This window comes from Oryctolagus cuniculus, chromosome 1 (assembly GCF_051225735.1).
Source record: "Oryctolagus cuniculus isolate XC-2025 breed Fujian yellow rabbit chromosome 1, ASM5122573v1, whole genome shotgun sequence".
In the NCBI taxonomy this organism is placed as follows: Eukaryota; Metazoa; Chordata; class Mammalia; order Lagomorpha; family Leporidae; genus Oryctolagus; species Oryctolagus cuniculus.
In genome coordinates this window covers 14257318-14272858 of record NC_142867.1, presented here as the reverse complement: position 1 = coordinate 14272858, position 15541 = coordinate 14257318, and the positions used below count along the sequence as shown (strand labels likewise).

The window sequence follows — 15541 nt, the reverse complement described above, 5'->3', positions numbered from 1 at the left end:
GAGACCCAGATGGAGTTTCTGGTTCCTGGCTTTGGCCTGGCACAGCCCTGGCTATTGCAGGAATTTGTCATTCTGCCTTTCAAATAGATGGAAATAAATAAATAAATAACACTAAAAAATATAGAATCATGGGTTTGGAAGGGACAACAAGGGTCACTCCAAAAGGCATTGACTGATATGTGGTTCAGCTTTCTCAAAACCCTCCACAGGCAAACATCAAACCTCTGCTTGGACACCTTAGTATCGGGGACTTTGCTAGCTTCAGGGAAAATAAATTCAATAGAATTTTCTCAGTTCAAGAATTAAAAAGTATCTGATCATCTAGTATATACCTTGCATTATTAGGTGCGTCTTCTGGGATGATGCAAATAATCCATGGGTCTGCTTCTGTGTGGATCCTAGGAAAGTGCAGGGGATTCCCTACAACCCCGTGCCAGGTGTGCACACACCTTTGCTACTTTCTCCTATTCTTTTGTGTATGGATCAATCTTTTTGAGAACTTTATTTTCCTATTCTCTCCCTCTTCTTTTCATATCTTCACCATGATTTGGGCTTTCTCAGAGTCTTCAAATTCTGGGCTTTCTTAGAAATATTGAGGGCAAGGGAATAGGTATTTGTACCAAGAACACATCTAAAAACTGGGAGAATCCTTGAAGTCTCTTACCCTGTGATGGGAAAAGAGATACACAGTGGGAAAATGTCTCACCCATGATCAAATAGTGAGTGTGCAAGAGATTAGCCATCAACGACTTTGTCCAGTAGACTCCAGGAGAATGTTCCCAATGACCCACATCCAGCCATGTAAAATAAAAAGACTGTGATAGTTTGAAGCAGGTATGGGTGTCTCATTTGCATTCATTTGCATACACCCACACCAACCCCCAGCCATCTCAGTTGTTGCTCAAGTAAGCATGCAGCATTGCTTCTTTTCTTTGTCATTTTTAGTTTTTCATTTCTCTCTTCCTCCTCACCCACTCAGTCTTTGGCCCAGATCCTCCATGGCATGAAAGGCAGAACATTAAAATTAAACTTCAGACAGCTGTCTTTCTCTGACCATCTGGTTCCTGTGCAACAGCCCCCCAAGGCTCTTGGCCTCGATGTGCCACGCGGTGCCCAGAAAAGGGGGATACTCAGGAAGAAAGGCCCCGGCTGAGGAGGCTGATGGGGACAGGTGGGGCCACCCCGAGATTGTTCTTTGAACTCCAGCTTGGGACACACAGTCCCATAAGGCTGCACACGCTCTCTCTCATGCACTTAGTCCAGCATGTCTACACAGCAGAGCCTCACTTGCTGAGTGTTCGAGTGTATGAAGGCACACAGAAAGTTCTATGCTGTTATGCAAGTGTGTAACACCAAGATTTGGTTGTCTACTGAATGGAAAAATAATGACATTACACACTTTGGGGAACATTGCAGCCATTCTTTCATTTGATTTCTACCACAGGATTCTGAAGTAGGCATTTATGGAGGAAGTGCTATGTGAAGTCTAAAGCTCTATTCAAGTGGAATGTGTTGTTATTTTTGGCATAATCGATGGATTAATGAATTTTTAAACATATTTTTTGTTATTTATTTTATTTATTTCAAAGGATGAGAGGGAGAGGGAGAGGGAGAGAGAGAGAGATATCGAGAGAGATCTTCCTCCCACTGTTTTACTCCCCAGATGTGTGAAGCTAGGAATTTCATCCAGGTCTCCCAAATAGGTGGCAGGGGCCCAAACACTTGAGCCGTCTTCTGTCACTTTCCCCCAGTCCATTAGCAGGGAGCTAAAGTAGAGAGCTGCTGGGACACAAACTGGCATCCATACGGGATGCTGGCATCGCAGGTGGTGGCATTACCTGCTATACTGCTAGGCCACAATGCTGGCCTCCAATAAATTCCTCATAAAGACTTCTTAATGTGTATCTAAGGAATCATTTTGAGTCAAGTCAAAGAGGCAAATTTGTCATAAGATTTCAGAGGGATCTCGTGAACCTGTTGGTGATTTTAAATATACCCACAAATCTCCACTAGTCCATTCAGGAGATGGGGCTTGAGTCGTGCTCCTGGTGCATGGACTGAACTTAGTGACTCACTAACGGGGAATGGGAAATTGATGATGCGTCACATTGAGGATCTGCTCATTGTATCAGTTTGCTAGGGCTGCTTTCACTAAGTGTTGCATAGTGGGTGACTCAAGCAACTTACATTTATTGTCTCATGGTCCTGGAGACTAGAAATCCAAGACCAATGTGTCAGGAAATTGGTTTATTCTGAGGAGGGAGCCTTCATGCACTGCCTCTCTTCTGGCTGCTGACGGCTTGTGGGCAGGCTTTAGTACACCTAGATTCATGGAAGCATTTCTGGGATCTCTGTCTTCATCTGGACTTGGTTTTCTCTATAGGTGTGCCTGTCTATGACTGTGTCCACATTTCCTCTTCTTATAAGGACTCCAGATCAGATTAGATTAGGCACATCCTAGTGACCTCACTTTAACTTGATTTCCTGTAAGAAATCAACCTGAGACAGATCATGAGGGATCCCACATGGATTCTATCGTGAAAGCAATGAGGGCTCATTGAAAGACTTGGAACAGGGAGTTTCGATGATTAGGTTTACACTACGTCAGCCTGGCACTTTCGTCCTGTTTGAGAGACCTAGAAGAAACCAAACTCCTTTCTATCTCAAACATAGAAGGAATGCAGGAAAAAATAACAACAGAATTTGAAATATATGACAGCTTGAAATTAAAGAAAGGAAATATCTAAGATAGAAAGATGGAGAGGCTCCTAAAAGCCATAAAACTAAGTGGAACCTGAAGCAGTGTTTCTAAGGGGAAGGGAAATGGATATATATTTTTTAAGATTTATCTATCTATTTTTATTTATTTATTTGAAAGGCAGAATTACAGAGAGAGAGAGAGGTTCAATTCCCAAATGTCAGCAATGCCTGGAGATGAGCTAATTTGAAGCCAGGAGCCATGAGCTTCTTCTGAGTCTCCCAGATGGGTGGAGGAGCCTAAGGACTCGGGCCATCCTTCACTGCTTTCCCAGGCACATTAGCAGGGAGCTGGATCAGAATCCGAAGTGGAGCAGCTGGGACTAGAACCTGAGCCCATATGAGATGCCAGAGCTGCATGCCAGGGCTTTAACCCAGAGCACCACAGCACCAGCCCCTGGATATGGGTTTTTAAAGTTAAGGAGTGGAGTTTTAATAGCCACAGAGAGAAAGGAATCTGGACTTTTAGCTTTGTGCAGGTGTAACTGACTCAGGAGTCATAAAGTTGGCTGTACAACCAGGCCTCTGTGAATAAGAGGTTAGGACATCAGGAAACCATGCAGTTAGGGGGACATAACTCCCTGGGACCTCCTTCTGTCCCAGGGTGTCCCATATTTGCCACCCACAGCAGATTCATACATTTATTCATTAGGAGTTAACAAATCTCCCTCAGGGGCCAGGTCCTGTGCTTCGCTAAGGGATTTTTCAACAAAGCATGGGAATTTGTTAATGGAAGACAAGTGTGGGGAAATTAGTTACACGAAGCAATTCAAAGATGGTGCCCAGAGGAAGTAAGGTGGGTGAAATCCAAAGTTATTTACCACTAAAGCTAATTGGCCATGCAACATCAGGGGAGGTAACAAAACTAGTAACAAGTGTTTAGACATATGGCTAGTCCTATAGAAATCGCCCCGTAAAATGACCGTTTAAGTGATTGGTTGGTTCTTAGCCCTGCCCCAGTGACTGCAGTTTTGTGCTATAAAAGGCTCTGTTACGCGCGGAATAAATGAGTTCTTGCTAGACTTGACTCCACACTGCGTCTGATTGTCTCCGGGATCGGGAGGCTGGGGACCCGGTGACAGCGCACTTAGCTTTCCTCGGACCCAGTCCATCCTTGTACGGGTGAACTAAGACCCTGCAACAAGCACTCAGGGGCAGGTGTTTGGCTAAACACTGGTTAGGATATCCCTGTGCTAGAGCAGAGTACCTGGGTTTAATACCTGGTTCTGGCTCCTGACTACAGCTTCTTGCTTATGTAGACCCTGGGAGGCAGCAGCGATGGCTCAAGTGATTGGGTTCCTTCCACCCATATGGGAGACCTGGATTGAGCTTCTGGCTTCTGGTTTTGATCCCCTTCTTGGCCCAGGTCCATTGTGAACATTTGTGAAGTGAATCAGTGGATGGAGGAAGCTGTTCCTGCCTTTCTTTGCTTCTCAAATATAAAAATAAAAATAGAAAAAGAAGTCACTCAGCTCAGTATCTTATCTGTCTGCCAAGAGGTAGATATGGGTGAAAGGTTGGGAAATTGACAGTGGTGTATGAGGCAAGGTCCACAGGGCTTCCTGGACCTGCAGCTTTGCATTAGATAAGCTGTGAGCAAACGTAGCTGCAGCTGCGGGGGCAGGAGTAGGATGTGCGGAAGCTGAGCACAGGCACGTACCTTCAAGGAGATAGTCTGTGTGTAGGGTGGAGTTAGGTGCATTGACAGCCTGGGGATTTATGACTTTCTTCCTGACAGGGGCAGGGAATGAAATGGTTGAGAACTAAGTCTCTCAAAAGGATCCAAGAGACAACAGCAGGCTGCTGCTCTGATCCACGCAGGAGGGGTCCTTGCTTGGATGCAGTAGGGGCCACTTAAAGAGGGTGTCTTTAAAGCGGGTTCTCTGAGTTACAAATACAGGCTAAGCTTCCCTAACTTGAAGTGCTCCAAAATCAGAAACTTCTTGAACATGAACATGACATCACAAGTGGAGAATTCTACACCTGATTCCATGTGATAGGTTGCAGTAAAAATTCAGGCACACTAAAAATTACCTTCAGGTTATATGTATAGGGTTATATGAGACACAAGTGAATTTTATGTTTAGACTTGGGCCCCTTCCTCAAGATATCTCATTCTGTATTTGTCAATATTCCAAAATCAGAAAAAATCCCAAACCCTGAAATTTCCACTGTTAAGTATTCCAGATAAGAGATACTCATCCTGGGGCCAGCATTGTGGCCCAACATGTTAAACTGCTGCCTTTGATGCTGGCATCCCATATGGGCAAAGGTTTGAGTTCCTGGCTGCTCTGCCCGCCCCCCCCCAAGATTTATTTATTTGAAAGTCAGAGTTACACACAGAGAGAAGGAGAAACAGAGAGAGAGAGAGAGAGAGAGAGAGAGAGAGGTCTTCCATCTGCTGGTTCACTCCCCAATTGGCCGCATTGGCCAAAGCTGTGCCTATCCAAAGCCAGGAGCCAGGAGCTTCTTCCAGGTCTCCCACACAGAGGCAGGGGTCCAAGTGCTTGGGCATTTTCTACTGCTTTCCTAGGCCATAACAGAGAGCTGGATTAGAAGTGGAGCAGCTGGGACTTGAACCAGCGCCCACATGGGATGCTGGCACTGCAGACGGAGGCTTTACCAGCTCCGCCACAACACCGGCCTCTGTTCTGCTTCTGATCCAAATTCTTGCTACTGTGCTTGGGAAAGCAGCAGAAGAGGTTTCAAGTACTTGGGCTCCTGCCACTCCCATGGGAGAGAAGCCAGGATCCTGGCTTCAGCCTGGCACAGTCTGGACTTTTGGAGAGTGAACCAGGGGATGGAAGATCTCATTCTCTCTGTCACTCTGCCTTACAGATAAATAAAATAAATCTTAAAAGAAGAGAGATACTCCACCTGTCTCTACTTGGCTACTTGATGGTCTCACTGTGTAGATACGGTCTTGGTCTCTGGAAGCCCTTTGATGCCAGGAGAAGGGTGGGGGTGATCTTCTGTAAGAAAACTTCAGTCCTGTGCTGCCTGTGGCCACTGAGCACTAGACATGACTGGTCCACATTGTAAATGAAAGATACACTTTAGATGTTGAAGACTTCGCATGGGGGAAAAAAAAGAATGCAAACTATCTCTGTACCCATTATATTGAAAATGTTGATTGCATATTTAATATATTTTAGATATTTTGAGTCAATTAAAAATATTTTATGGGCCAGAGCTGTGGTGTAGTGGGTTAAGCTGCTGCCTGAGACACTGGCATCCCATATGTGTGCCAGTTAGAGTCCTGGCTGTTCCACTTCCGATCCAGCTCCCTGCAGATGTGCCTGGGAAATCAGTGGAGGACGGCCCAAGTGCTTGGGCCCCTGCACCTATGTAGGAGACTCAGAAGAAGCTCTTGGTTTCTGACTTCTGCCTGACCCAGCCCTGGCCATTGCAGCCATATGGGGAGTGAACTAGCATATGGAAAATCTTTCTGTCTCTCTCTTTCTGTTGTTCTCTTCCTCTCTTTCTTTGTAATTCTGCCTTACAAATAAATAAATTAATTAATCTTAAAACAAAATTTTACCCAAGTTGGTTTCACCTTTTTTTTTTTTTAATATAGCTACTAGAAATTTGAAGTGAGCAGTTGTGGCCTGTATTTGTGACTTGCATCACGTTTCTGTTGGTTGAGATGGCCTCAGTCCATCTGGACTTCCAGTTCTTGTAAGATGGGACTCTTAGGTTCTCTCCTGGCTCCGCCTTCCCTCTCTAAGCTCTGGGAATGCTGCGGGGGGTTGGCCTCATAGTTAAGATGCCAATTGGGATACCTACATCTCATACTAGAGTATCTGGGTTCCACTGCCAGCTTTGTTCCTAATTCCAGTTTCCTGATAAGGCACACACTGGGAGGCAGCAAGTGATGTGCTTGGGTCCCTGCTCCCCAGACTGAGTGTCCAGTGTTGTTTGAGCCTGGCCCAGCCCAGGCTGTTGCAGGCATTCGGGGAGGGAACCAGAGGATGGGAGCTCTGTCTGTCTGTTTCTCAAATAAACAAATGAGTAAAGTTCACAAAATCTTAAAAAGTAGTTGTGGGTACTTTTTCCTTCTGTGTTATCAATCCACACTCCTTCCTCCCCCTGTCCTGAAAGCAGCAGCAGAGGGGCCTTTACATGAGGATGAATAATCTTCAAGCATTTCTCGGAAGACAGCTGCAGGAGAGGAGAGAAGGCTGGGACCCCACCTCATGGTCTACATAAAGCGGGAGTGCAAGCAAGCACACCAGGGCCATTGGTCTCCACCAGGCTGGTTCCTCGATGCCCAGGGGATGTCTGGCAATGTCCAAAGACTTCTGTGGTTGTCACAGCTGGGTGGAGACTGCTGTCAGCATCTTGCTGGAGGACAGGGATGCTGCTAAATATATTCAACAACAAATTCCCCAGCCCCAAATGTTGATGTGAGAGTCGTGGCCTGGGGTCTTGCTCACTCTGGATGCTGACACAACAGTGGACACGTACTCCACTCTCTCCCATTCCCTAGTCCTTCCTTGATCATCAGTGATTCATGCCCTTCCCCTACACTCTTGAGCCTGCTTGAACTCATTCTGGAGGAGAGAATAGGAATTCTCCACCCTGGGATGAGTCACATGCCCCATGCCCCAGGTGAAGACTGCTCTCTGCTGAGCAAGACCTTCTGGAGAGAGAGGGGTAGAGAGGGGTTGGTCCAGAGAGGCGGCCTTCTTTCCTTTCTTTCTTGTGTTGCCCATCTACGTATTTTAGATTTCTTTGCTCCCACTTCCTTCTACAGTTCCTGTGGCTTAAACTGTTGAGCTTCTAAGGGGATGAAGGTGGTGGAAGCTGATGAAGTTTTCTCAGAGGGAATAAAAACTGTGAACTTTCCTTTAGAAATCCAGGACTCTGGACAGGTACACAGTATAGTTTTCTAGCCAGATATCACTGAGTGCTACTTCTAAAGTGCAGCTCTGTAAGACGTACTCAGCTGGAGACACAAACTCTGCATCCTTAAAATAATTAGAAGATTGTGGCGCTGTGGCATAGAGGGTAATCCCGCTGGCTTTGACCACATCCTGATGCTCTAATTTCTCAACTGTGCAACCCCCTCCATTAAATGAAGGGAACAATAAAGTCCTAAGGTGAAATGAGACTTGGGACTGCTGCCTGTCCCGTCCCCTCTGTGCGTATACATTTGGGTAGAGCTCTTCCTGAGGAGGCACACTGGGTGCAGGTGTGTGTGTCTATGTATTTTCAGGTTGTTGTCTCTTTGTAGAAAAAGGCTTTCTGAGTGCAATTTGATCCTCAGATGAAGAATATCAGCTCCTTTGCAGCAGTTGCATTGGGCTTTGTCTATAGTCATGGCTCTCTGCTCTGGGGAGAAAGAACCTTGCCCACTATGGCAAGAGCTATCATTTGCTGAGCAACTGTTATGTGCCAGACACAAGGTTAGGTGTTTTGCTTCATTATCTCATTTAAGTCAAGCAATAAGCACTAATTGATCTGGGGGCCAAGAAGATGACTGAGACACAAGATTAAAAAACACAAGACTAAAACATCAAACAAATAAACACAACAGACACTCATGGCCAATAGGAAACAAAAACCAAAGTGACATTTACAATGCAGTGTGGTGAGTGCCGGCATGGAGGTCAGCAGCCACTCCTGGCTGCTGTAGCCTGCTCGTGCACTGCACTGCACACTGCACACTGCACACTGCTAACTGAACTCTCAGGACTCCATCCTCATCCAGGTGTTTCACAAGCTCACCAAAGGGGGCTGGATGTCCCAACTCTGAGCTGGGCACCACGTGTATATCCAAAAACTGTCTCCAACCAAGCCAGATCTTTTGCAAAAATTAATTAATTTATTTGTGAGGCAGGCAGACATGGTGACTTCCCAGCTGCTGGTTCACTCCTCAACTGCCCAGGAGCTAGGACTTCAGTCTGGGTCTGTCCCAACCTGATGTTCCAGGGACAGCCCTCACTTGCCACCAAGACCCACACTGCAGCCATAACCCATGACCTGAAGAGGCCATGGGTTCTCACATATCTCTTTTTTGGCACACACCTTCCACAGCCTGGTATGTGCGTTTCCCCATACGTTTGTCAACCTGACAAATCTTTGTTTTCCTTCTAGTCCCAGCCAAATGCAACCTGTTCTGAGAAACTTCTCCTTTTTTTTTTTTTTTCCAAATAGTGTGTTGAAATGCAGTGCACACCAAGAAGTACACATAAGTTTATATAGATAAATGAGTTTTTGGTCCTGTGATCACACTGATAACCAATTTCCAAATTAAGAACAACACAAGAGTCCTATTTCTCTGTCTCCACTTTTTTAAAAAAGATTTATTTGTTTATTTGAATGTCAGAGTTACACACAGAGAGAGGAGAGGCAGAGAGAGAGAGAGAGAGAGAGAGTCTTCCATCTGCTGGTTCATTCCCCAGTTGGCCTCAACAGCTGAAGCTGCGCTGATCCGAAGGCAGGAGCCAGGTGCTTCTCCTGGTCTCCCTTGCAGGTGCAGGGCCCAAGGACTTGGGCCATCCTCCACTGCACTCCCGGGCCACAGCAGAGAGCTGGACTGGAAGAGGAGCAGCTGGGACTTGAGCTGACACCCATATGGGATGCTGGCACTGCAGGCGGCGGCATTACCTGCGACGCCACAGAGTTGGTCCCTCTTTCCACTTTTAAAAAAAGATTTATTTATTTATTTGAGGGTCAGAGTTACAGAGAGGGAGAGGCAGAGAGAGAGAGAGAGAGAGAGAGAGAGAGAGAGAGATCTTACATCCACTGATTCACTCCCCAAAAGGCTACAACAGTTGGGTCTGGGCCAAGCTGAAGCTAGAAGCCAGGAGTTTCTTCCAGGTCTCCCACGTGGATAGCAGAGGCCCAAGCATTTGGGCCATATTTTGCTGCTTTTCCAGGCACATTAGTAGGGAGCTGCATAAGTGGAGCAGCTGGGACTTGAACCCGCCCCTTTGTGGGATGCTGGCATTTCAGGCAGCAGCTTTAACCTACAATGCCACAACACTGGCTCTCTCTATTTCTTTTTCTCTTTCTCCCTCTCTCTCCTTCCTTCCTTCCTTCCTCTCCCCCTCCCGTTTTAATGAGGGGAATACGTGAATATTGTCATTTCCATTGTATGATTCACTGGAGCGGTATTTGTAAGTGCAATCCAAATGATGTGACGCACAATTTTTATACTCTCATATTTTAACTATCGCAAATTAGAGAAAACATGGTATTTGTCTTTTTGGGTAACCTGACTGTTATGATAGAATCCATTATTCCTTCCTGTGCACTCTGTTTGGCTTTGGTTAAAAAAATTAAAAAAAAGCTCTCATAAACCAAAGATTGCATGCTAAGTGAATGTATTTTTTGTTTCCTTTTTAAGCAAGGAAACTGACTCAGCACAGAGTGTAGGAAAGCTTCAGATTGGAGAATGCAGGAGGAGAAATGGGGTCATTTTCAAAAGCCGGAAGACCATGGCTGTCTCTTTCTTTGCTGGGAAAGTAAAATCTCTGATGTCACTGACTGGCTGCTCACGTTTGGGTTTCTAGGTAGACAAGACATGGCTTGAGGGTGGGTGTTTGGCACAGTGGTTAAGATGCGCACATCCCATTCTGCAGTGCCTGGGTCAACACCAGCTTCCTCCCAGTATGGACACTGGGAGGCAACAGATGATGGCTCAAGTGGTTACGTCCCTGCCATCCAAGAGGGAGACATGGACTGAGTTCCAGGCTCCCAGCTTCGAGCTGGCTCAGACTCAGGGGCTGTGGGCATTTGGAGAATGAATCAGAAGATGGAGGATCTCTGTCTGTCTCTCTTTCAAAGAAAATGAAAATAAGCAAATTAAAAAATTTTAAAAATGAGTCTTTTCTTCATTCATTCAAATAACATTAAGCATTTTGTGTGCAAGGCATTGGTCTAATCTAGTCACTGGCTCTTCATCCTGAAACATGTGGCCCTGTATTAGTCAGCTTTTTATTACTATAGTGAAACACCTGAGAGAAACTCATCTTATAAAAAGAAAACATATATGAGGGTTGGGACTCCTGTGTCCACAACTGGGATTCACTCTGTGTCTGCTGATTCTAGCTTTCTAGCAATGTAGACTCTGGGAGGCAGTATAAATGGCCTAAGTGTTTGAGTTTTCACTACTTATGTGGGAGATTTGACTCCTGGCTTTGGTCCAGCCCATCCCTGACCATTGTGGGCATTTGGGAGTAAACCAGCAAATGGGAGCTGTCTGTCTGTCTGTCTCTCTGTCTCTCTCTCTCTTGTTTTCTGTCTGCCTATCAAATTAAAAAGAATAAGAAAGAAAAGAAAAAATTGTGGAGGTTCACAGTCCAAGATCAGGTGGCTCTCTAGGTTGAGCATTGGCTGAAACCATTCTTGCCTGCAGAGAGCTAAAGCAGCAGAGAGCTTCCTGTGGCAGCAGGGAGTGTGCCTTTGTCCTGTGGTCTTTAAAAGATTCTCTCTGTCCCTCCTTCCCTCTCTGTAATGTTGACTTTCAAATAAATAATTAAAAAAAATATAAAAAGTGGGTGTAGTGCATTCCAGTGCATTTCAGGATTCTGGGCTTTCTAGTCTCCATTTTACAGCCATCTAGTGAGAATTTGAGCTGGTCAGTTAAAGCTCTTTCTTTTTATTTGCAAAGTAGGGGCAATAGCACGTGGCTCAGCCATCTTAGAGCATTTGATGAGGATCATGCAAAAGGATGAATGTGAACTTTTTTTGAAAAATGTGTTATTTTTTTAGGAAGATTTATTTATTTATTTGAGATATAGAGTTACAGATAGAGAGGGAGAGACAAGTCTTCCATCCGCTGCTTCATTCCCCAAATGGCCACAACAGCCAGAGCTGGGCCGATCCAAAGCCAGGAGCCAGGAGCTTCTTCCAGGTCTCCTATATGGGTGCAGGGGCCCAAGCACTTGGGCCATCTTCCACTCCTTTCCCAGGCCTTAGCAGAGAGCTGGATCTGAAGAGGAGCAGCCAGAACTAGAACCTGCACCCATATGGGATGCCAGTGCTGCAAGCGGAGGACCAACCTACTGTGCCACAGAGCTGGCAAAAAATATGAGTTATTTGTACCAGTATTGATAGTCCTTATTCATCTCCTATGTGATATTTTGCCTTGTGTATCATCTGCATTGTGATTTTTTTCTAAAACTGAACTGTCCTAAACAATTGTTTATACTAAAATTTTATATATTAGAATAAATAAAAAGCCACAAAAAGTTAAAACACAACAGTTACTGTGTAGTGTTATGGCTTGCTCTTTCTGTTAAAAGGGATATAAAATTAGGGCAAGTTTAAAGTCAGTGTCAGAGACTTCAACTTGACATAATCAGAAGAGCTGAGAAAAGAGAATTGGAAAGGAAGAAATTTATTTTTTAAAGGAAATCTTCCACTTTTAAAATATATTTATAAAAGTTTTTTTTTTTAACTTACTAGAAAGGTGGGAGGCGAGGGAGAGAGAGAAGAAAAGAGGTTTCCTATGTGCTGGGTCACTCCTCAAATGTCCATAACAGCTGGGGCTGGTCCAGGCTGGAGCCAGGGAATTCCATCTGGGTCTCCCATGTGGGTGGCAGGGATCCAAGCACTTGAGCCATTTCACCTGCTTCCTCCTAGGGACCACATCAGCAGAAAGCTGGATGAGTAGGGGAGGCGGGACTTGATCCCAGGTACTCCAGTGTGGGATGTAGGCTGCAGGCATTCCCAAGTGGTGATTTAACCCCCTGTGCCACAACACCAAACTCTGGTAGAATTTTGATTCAATGGAATTCCGTTATGGTAACTACATGATATGGTCTCAGCCTTTAAAAACATTGATGCACAAGAATAATTGATAGTATGAAATGGTTTCCCTAGGGAAGAAAGGAAACCAGTGATTTCTGAACAATTGTTTGAGCAGACCCTGTGTGAGCCCCTTTTACCCCTCGTGGAAAACTAGCAATGACTAGTTGAGATAGGTGTTCCTGCCTGGTTTCCACTTGGGAAAGTGGATGGTCGGGGGAGAGGACCTGCCCCAATGTCACATGGATGCCAAGAGCGGGACTCAGAGGCAGTGTGAGCCAAGGTGCCCTTGCTCTACGCCCCATAGTTCCTCCCACATCACCTTCCAATTCCATGATCCAGTGCCTCCTTGTGATATATGAAACTTAGGGAGAAAAGTGACACTGTCCGCTTGTGAGATAGTCATCAGAAAGAGGCAGTACAGTCCATTCATTGAGAATATGTCTCTACTCCAGACTGGATTCAAACATGTCTTATCAACTGTATGACTTTGGTTAATTTACTCAGCCTCTCTGCTTCAGATTCCTAAGGGATTCCAGCAGTACTCATTTTATACAGTTGTGATGAAGATTCAAGGAGTTGAACCTTGTAGAGTGTGTAAAATAGTGCTGACATATTTTGCTCTATCTAAGTGTTAATATCACCCACACTTTATATTGTGGTTACTGCATTGTGGCTTGGGATAGGATGCTTTTGCACTTGGTTAGGAATGCAGCTTGTCAAAGCATCTCCTTTTAAAAGCAGCTTTCCCATCTTCATTCCTCAAGCTATAGATCGGAGGGTTCAGCATGGGGATGATGATGGTGTAGAAGACAGACACCACCTTATTTTGTTCCATGCAACTGAGAGAGCTTGGCTGAGCATACATGTAGGTGACAGTGTCATAGCAGAGGCAGGTGATGGTGAAGTGGGAGGCACAGGTGGAGAGCACTTTGCTCTGGGCCACTAGGGAATGCATCCTATAGATGCTTGCCAGGATGCAGGCGTAGGAGACCGGGTTGATGGTGATGGTAAAGAGAATCAGCAAGGCAGACGATGAGAAGATGATGGTCTCAGCCTCAGTAGTGTCTGCACAGGCAAGGTGAAGCACAGAGGGAATGTCACAGAAATAGTGGCTGATGATGTTGGGGCCACAGGAGGCACACAGTCAGCAAAGCTGAATTGGCAACAGAAGCAATATAAGTGGCTGCCGCCAGCAGGACACACAGACATTGTGACCTAACGGTGCGGTAGAGGAGAGGGTGACAGATGGCAGAGAACTGGTCATAGGCCATGGTGGCCAAGAGCAGACACTCTGTAGACCCATGCAGAGTCATGAGGGCATTTGCACCACACAGCCTGCAAAGGAGAAGGCCTGGCCTGAGGCAAGAAAGCTCCCCAGTAGCAAGGGGGTGTCCACTGTGGAGAAGGAGGAATCTAGGAAGGAGAGGACGCTCAGGACAAAGTGCACAGGCGTGTGGAGCTGTGGGTCTGCATGGATCACGGTGATCACGCCCACGTTGCCCAGGAGGGTGACTGAGTAGATGAGCAGGAAGAGTGAAAGAGGATGCCCTTGAGCCTTTCCTGCTCTGTGAGCCCCCAGTAGAAGGAACCACCTGGCTTGGGTGTAGTTCTCCATGGAGGTACACTTGCCATTGCAGAGAGACCAAGGGAGAAGTGCTTATACTTCAGAGGCAGAATCATGGTCAGTGTCTGAAGCTTTTTTTTTTTTAAAGATTTATTTATTTGTTTGAAAGGCAGAGTTGAGACACAGAGAGAGACAGAGAGAAAGAGAGGAGAGAGGGAGAGAGATGTCTTCCATCTGCTGGCCCACTCCCCAAATGGCCACAACAGCCGGGCTTGAGCCAGGTTGAAGCCAGGAGCCAGGAGCCAGGAGCCAGGAGATTCTTCCAGGTCTCCCACATGAGTACAGGGGCCCAAGGACTTGGGCCATCCTCTGCTACTTTCCCAGGCACATTAGCAGGGAGCTGGATTGCAAGTGCAGCACCCAGGACTTGAACTGGCACCCATATGGGATGCTGGCACTGCATTTGTCAGCTTAACCCGCTGCACCTGGTCCCCTGAAGCTTTTTTAATGTCCTTAGAATGGGTGATGTCATGGGAAGTGGGGTAGGGAGATTAACACAAACTGAATGCCTACTGTGGTGCATGTGTTAACTCATTTCCTAAATGGCTGTTTTCGCTTCATGCATTCATGCTGATTTGAACATTATGTCTGCTTATAATTAGGGAGATAATCAACTAGCCCAAGGTCACAGAGCCAGTACCTAAGGAAAATGGGATTAGAACCCAGTCCATTCTGGTAACTATATACTCATTGTACAGTTACAAACATTTTCTGTCCCTGGATTTCTTGTTCTATGGGGAACCAGCATTACAAGTGAGACTGGAGGCCTAGAGTATTGGTTCAGACAGGGAATAAATGAAAGGATCAATTTGGCCTGTATTTGGAAGCAAAGATTTCAACAGTGCCAGTCCCTGAGGCCAGGGACACAGGAAATCAAACGCCTCATGCCATAGGAATGTAAGGTGACTCAGCAGAACAGTAATCTCTCTGTCTTGAATTGTTGAATTGTATCTCCCAAAATGATACGTTGCATTCCTGACGCCTGCTACCTGTGGTTGTGACCTTATTTGGAAATAGTCTTTGCAGATGCAATCATGTTAAGATGTTAGGTCAGACTCTATTAGGGTGGGCGCCACTCCAACATCATTGTTGTCCTTACAAGAAAAGGAGACAGAGGTACGGGGAGGAGAACGCCGTATGGAAACGCAGGCCCAGAAGGAACATCTTCAACTGGAGACTGAGGCAGAGGGTGGGGTTAGGCTGTCAGAACTAAGGAATGTCTGGGGCTTCTGTAAGCAGGAAGGGGCTTTGGAGGGAAAAGGGTCCTTGTGACCCCTTGATTCCAGACATCTGGCCTTCCGGACTGTGAGAGAATAAATTTCTCTCGTTTTAAGCTGTGGCTCATGGCACGTCCGACAGCAGCCACAGGAAATGGATGCTCCAAGCCGGGACGGTCTT

The 15541-nt window shown here is 45.9% G+C and overlaps 1 pseudogene; it reads right to left on the bottom strand.

Annotated features, from left to right (window-relative positions):
* Positions 1-13219: 13219 nt before the first annotated feature.
* Positions 13220-14134, bottom strand: LOC100337788 (olfactory receptor 5P55-like; annotated as a pseudogene).
* Positions 14135-15541: the final 1407 nt, after the last annotated feature.